Below are 6022 nucleotides of genomic sequence, written 5' to 3'. Positions count from 1 at the left end.
TTCAAGGTAAAGAGCAGCTGATATGTCAGGACCTGCGACACGGTGTTCAGAGAACATCTAACACAAGCCAGCTGTCTCTGAAGGGGTGGAGCGGGGGGAGGCACTTGTATCTTGTGGGCAGAGGCTTCTTGCCAGACCACAAAGGTGGGGAGGGGTCTGTGTGGGGCCACTGAGGGGCTTGAAGACTAAAGCCCCATGCCAGTGAGAGAAAACAGGATGGGAAGAGCCAGGGGAATCGGGTGGGGATCCAATCTCTGACTCCATGGAGGACTTTGTAAGGTTTGGACCCAGAGTAAAGGAAAGTTTAATGCATGACATAGACTAACCTCTCTGTTAGTAAGACTAACCCATCTGTTAGTCTATGTCAGGTTGTGTCTATCAAGACCCGTGTCATTCCATCAACTTCTCCCTTTCCCAGAAGGGTCACTTCTCTTTCACTTGCTGGGAAAGGGAGAAGTTCTTGGAATGACGAAGGTCTTGATAGACTCAACCTGAAGTGGCCCTTAGAAGCCAGCAGAACCGGCAGCCCCAGCAGATCTCATTGGCTTGGAGGTCTGTAGGGAAGAGGATATCACAAGGCCAGCAGCACAGTCTCGGAAGGGGTTCTGGGGCTTTGCAGCAAGGCTCCTTCTCCTTCAGTGGCTGATCTCTTTTGAAGAAAGAACTTCTGGCCTGCTTCTGGGCAGGCAGAGATGGCCTGTTTGACCCCAGGGCACCAGGTGAGCAGCTGAACCCAGACATGCGCTGTGAACTATCCACTGAGCCACCAAGCCTTCCCCAGCTCACTGCATTCCCAGAGCAGGCGTGGTGTTGGCATGTCTCCAGACGGCTTGCCCATAGTCCCTGCTCTCCACTTTCACCCAGCCTTCCACCAAGTTCCCTCTTGGGTGCTTTCCTATGAGTAGTTGTCTGAGGATGAAAAATGTGTGTTCGACAGCAGCTTTAGATGCTGAAGTGTTTTGGAGAAGAAGTATATCACTGTTATACTCTCAGAAAGATCTCAAGTTCTGAAAATATCCGTTATCTCCTGGGAATGCTTATAAGAACGTCCTCACTACAAAAGAGAATCAGGCTGATAGACATGTTGAGACCAAATAAAGATATTCAAAACAAATAAAGATAGTCAAAGACAAATAAAGAGACCCAGTTGAGAGGGGAACCTCATTTTTACATAAGACTGGAAAGTAATTGTTGTGGGTGCCTGGCAATTATCTAAAGCCAATGGTGTGATGCAGGGGTTAAGAAGAATTTACCATGACAGTTGTTGGTAAAGAAAGGCAGATTTATTAGAAAAAGTATGAAAGTACATTGCAAGAGAGCAACGGGCAGGCCAGCAGGAGAGGAGCTGACTGCCAGGAAACAGACACTTGCAGGGGATTTGACAGGATCGTGCTGGTGGTGTGTGCTGGAGAGGGCTATGTGCAGTGCTAGTAACGCCAAGGTTGCAGGGAGCTAACTTGCAATTTTTGTATCAGCCGAAGGTCTGGTGATCGCTGGGCACAGGAAGACTGAGTTATTTGTGCAGGGGGCCTGTGTGTCCTGGACAATGAAGAAAGGCAGACTCACAGCTTATCCTTTTGCTTTCCTTTGGTCCCACCAACCTGAATCCCCCTCCTTGATTAGGACTGTACAGTAATGAGTATGTAAGAGAATGAGAAAATTTCTTTTCTTTTTTTTTTTTTTGAGATGGAGGTTCACTCTTGTCACTCAGGCTGGAGTGCAATGGCGCGATCTCAGCTCACTGCAACCTCTGCCTCCCGGGTTCAAGCAATTCTCCTGCCTCAGCCTCCCATGTAGCTGGGATTACAGGCGCCCACAACCACAGCCGGCTAATTTTTTTGTATTTTTAGTAGAGACGGCATTTCACCATGTTAGCCAGGATGGTCTCGATCTCCTGACCTCATGATCTGCCTGCCTCGGCCTCCAAAAGTGTTGGGATTACAGGTGTGAGCCACTACACCCAGCCTGTTTTTTCTTTTTCTTTCTTTTTTTTTTTTTCTTGAAACAGTTTCACTCTTGTCACCCAGGCTGGAGTGCAATGGCGTGATCTTGGCTCACTGCAACCTCCACCTCCTGGGTTCAAGCCATTCTCCTGCCTCAGCCTCCCGAGTAGCTGGGATTACAGGTGCCTGCCACCATGCCTGGCTAATTTTTGTATTTTTAGTAGAGATGGGTTTTCACCGTGTTGGCCAGGCTGGTCTCGAACTCCTGATCTCAGGTGATCTGCCCACCTCAGCCTCCCAAAGTGCTGGGATTACAGGCATGAGCCACCGCGCCCAGCCAGGAATGACAAAATTTCAAAATCACCATCTGTGAACTCCTAATAAAAATAATGAGGTGGGCAAGAATCAGTAACAGATTCCTGAAACCATTAGGCGGAAAGACAGTGAGGAGCTGCACGCCTTGCCACGTACCAACCTCCCAACTTATGTAATTATCAGAAAGGGGAGAATGTACCTTGCTGATGAGGAGATGAGGCTGCCACCATCTAACTCAGAGGAAGATCTTTGCGTCATCATAGTGGGATGTGAGCCACATGCCTTCTGAGGCTGTCCAGTAGGAAGCACACAGGACCACCTGTGCGGGATTCTCGAGTAAATATTTAACCTAAATAGATAGAACTCTTGATCAACCTGCCAGTCAGCAGGAAATACAGGGAATAGGAAACAAGTTAAATGACACCACAAGGAAACAGACGAATTCAGACTTCAGGCATTGTCTTCTCAACAATTCAATGCTACGAAAGAATAAAAAAAGGTGACAGGACTATTCCATTAAATAAGACTTAAGACAGAAAACCAAATGTGTAGTCCTGAATTCAATCCAGATGTCAACTAACCAGCTGGAAAATACATTTTTCAAGTAATTGGGAAATTATGGATATAGCCAGCATTAGATGATGTTAGATCCTTAATTTTGTGGGATGGTTAGTGGCATTGTGGTTCTACAGGAAAAGGTTCTTATTTTTTAGAGATGTGTAGAGATGCTTTTAGGGGTGAAATGTCATCATGTCCCCAATTTACTTTAAAATACATCAGCAAGAAAGAAAGCTAGATGAAGCAAAGAAGGCAAAACGTTAGCAGCCATTAAACATAAGAGCGTGTTTCTGTTCCTTAATTATTGTCATCTCAACATGTCTATATGTTTGGAAATTTTCATAATAAAAAGCAAATAAGAAGAAGAAAATGCTATTTGGAAAGATTCTATTAAAGAGTGAAAAAGATAACCAGGTAGGCCAATGACATCTTCTCACCTGCCGCCCACCCTCCTCCTCTGTTTTGTCCACAGGCTTTCTCAATGGACCGATTGCCAGAGGTTGGGGTGTCAAGAATTTGGGGTGTCAAGGTTAAGCACAAAACATGGACTTTGTCTGACAAAACAGGCTGGCCACGGACTGTTAAATACTTCCCCACAAAAGGGACGAGCCCGGAGCCAGGTTACCGGCCCACACCTCAAGACAGGCTTTCTTTTAGGAAATGGACAAAGCTCTATGACCAGAACAAGCACTTTGGGGAATTTAAATTTGCTTTCCCTGACACGACTCCACTTTCATCACTACCCCTGAACTTAAGGGGCATCCAAACCTCAGTCTCAGCAGGTTTGTTTTGTGTCTGTGTGTGTGTGTCTGTGTGTGTCTGTATGTGTGTTCGTGTGTGTCTGTATGTGTATCTGTGTGTGTGTGTCTGTGTATGTCTCTGTGTGTCTGTGTGTGTGTCTGTGTGTGTGTCTGTGTATGTCTGTGTGTGTCTGTGTCTGTGTGTGTCTCTGTGTGTGTGTGTGTGTGTGTGTTTTGAAACACGGTCTTGCTCTGTCACCCAAGCTGGAGGGCAATGGTGCAATCACAGCTCACTGCAGCCTTGACTTCGTAGGCTCAAGCGATCCTCCCGTCTCAGCCTCCTGAATAGCTGGCACCACAGATGTGAGCCACCACTTCTAGCTAATTTTTGTATTTTTTGTAGAAACAGAGTCTTTCTATGTTGCCCAGGATGGTCTTGAACTCCTAGGGTCAGGTGATCCTCCTGCCTCAGCCTCCCATGGTGTTGGGATTACAGGCGTGAGCCACCATGCACAGCCAGCATATTTATTAACATCAGATTTTTTTTTTTTTTTGAGGCGGAGTTTCACTCTTGTTGCCCAGGCTGGAGTGCAGGGGTGTGATCTCGGCTCAGTGCAACCTCTACCTCCTGGGTTCAAGCGATTCTCTTACTTCAGCCTCCTGAGTAGCTGGAACTGCAGACACGTACCACCATGCCCAGCTAATTTTGTATTTTTAGTAAAGACGGGGTTTCACCATGTTGGTCAGGCTGGTCTCGAATTCCTGACCTCAGGTGATCTGCCTGCCTTAGCCTCCCAAAGTGCTGCGATTGCAGGCGTCAGCCACCACGCCCAACCAGATTATTGATTTATTTATGTATTTATGTGTTTATCTATCTATTTATTTATTTATTTTTCTTTTGAGACGGAGTTTTGCTCTTGTTGCCCAGGCTGGAGTGCAATGGCATGATCTCAGCTCACTGCAACCCCTGCCTCTGGGGCTCAAGTGATTCTCCTGCCTCAGCCTCCCGAGTAGCTGGGATTACAGGCATGCACCACTATGCCTGGCTAATTTTGTATTTTTAGCAGAGATAGGGTTTCTCCATGTTGGTCAGGCTGGTCTTGAACTTCCGATCTCAGGTGATCCGCCCTCCTCGGCCTCCCAAAGTGCTGGGATTACAGGCGTGAGCCACCGCGCCTGGCCAGCATTTTTATTAACATTAGAATTTTTTACTGAATTATCTCGCTTGATACATCTTTGACTATCGTTAAAATGTGTGCGGTCAGCCTGAGGGGACCTGCCTCCAGGCATGATGCTGTGAGTCGAGGTTTTCCCTGTGAAGCTTTCTGGCCAATCAAGGCTGAAATTCCATGTGGCAGAAAATCCAGGCCACAGAGGAACCAGTTAAACGAAGCCATAGGGAACCAGACAAATCTAGAATGTGGACATTCTGCTGGACAATTGGCCAGGTCTCCATAACAGATCAGTGTGCTGGGAGTGGGTGGAGGAGTGTGTGTGTGTGTCAGGGAGTTGAGTCTAGATTAAAACAGCCAAAGACATGTGACAACTGCACTCACCATGTCAGCCCTGACTGGGGGCTTTTCCAACAGGCAGTGGTCAGACGCATCCTCAGGGACAACTGGGGGCATTTCAATATGGACTGAGCATTCGGTAATCTTAGTGACTTATTGCTGACTTTCTTTTTTTTTGAAATGACGTTTCCCTCTTATTGCCCAGGCTGGAGTGCAGTGGCGTGATCTCGGCTCACCGCAACCTGTGCCTCCTGGGTTCAAGCGATTCTACTGCCTCAGCCTCCCAAGTAGCTGGGTTTACAGGCACGCACCACCATGACTGGTTAATTTTGTATTTTTGTTTTTTTTAGTAGAGATGGGGTGTCTCCATGTTGGTCAGGGTGGTCTCGAACTCCTGACCTCAGGTGATCCGCCCACCTCCGCCTCCCAAAGTGCTGGGATTACAGGTGTGAGCTACCGCGCCCAGCCAAAAGTTTATGTTTTTAAGAGAAATGTGCTGAAGCACTGGGCTCGAGTGACAGTATGGTGGTTTATTCTGAAAGGGCTCAGCTTTGTGTGCAAGAGTGTATGTGAGTGTGTGTGTATGTCAGCATATGTGTGCGAGTATGTGTGTGTCTAAGTGTGTGAACGTGTGTGTGTGTGTGTATGTGTATGTGTGCGAGGATGGTGTGTATGTGTATGTGCTGAAGTAAATATGACTGAACAATAAGAATCGTCGATCTGGTTGTTTGGTACATGAGTATTCATCTTATTTCTTTTTGACTTTTTCTGTGCATTTGAAAGCTTTCATAGGAAGTCAGAAAATGTATCTGGTAGTTAAAACAATATTGCAACGTACACACACAGTCCATTTCCAGTCCCAGAATTGAGACAGTTAGTGCAGAGGCCACTGGCGCAGCTGTGGAACCCAGACTGCACGGTCCGTCTGCACCCACGCTGTCTGTGAGCCCTGGGA

This window comes from Gorilla gorilla, chromosome 7, assembly GCF_029281585.2.
Source record: "Gorilla gorilla gorilla isolate KB3781 chromosome 7, NHGRI_mGorGor1-v2.1_pri, whole genome shotgun sequence".
NCBI classification, from domain to species: Eukaryota; Metazoa; Chordata; class Mammalia; order Primates; family Hominidae; genus Gorilla; species Gorilla gorilla.
The sequence above is the reverse complement of the archived record's forward strand: the minus strand, read 5'-3'. Positions refer to the sequence as shown.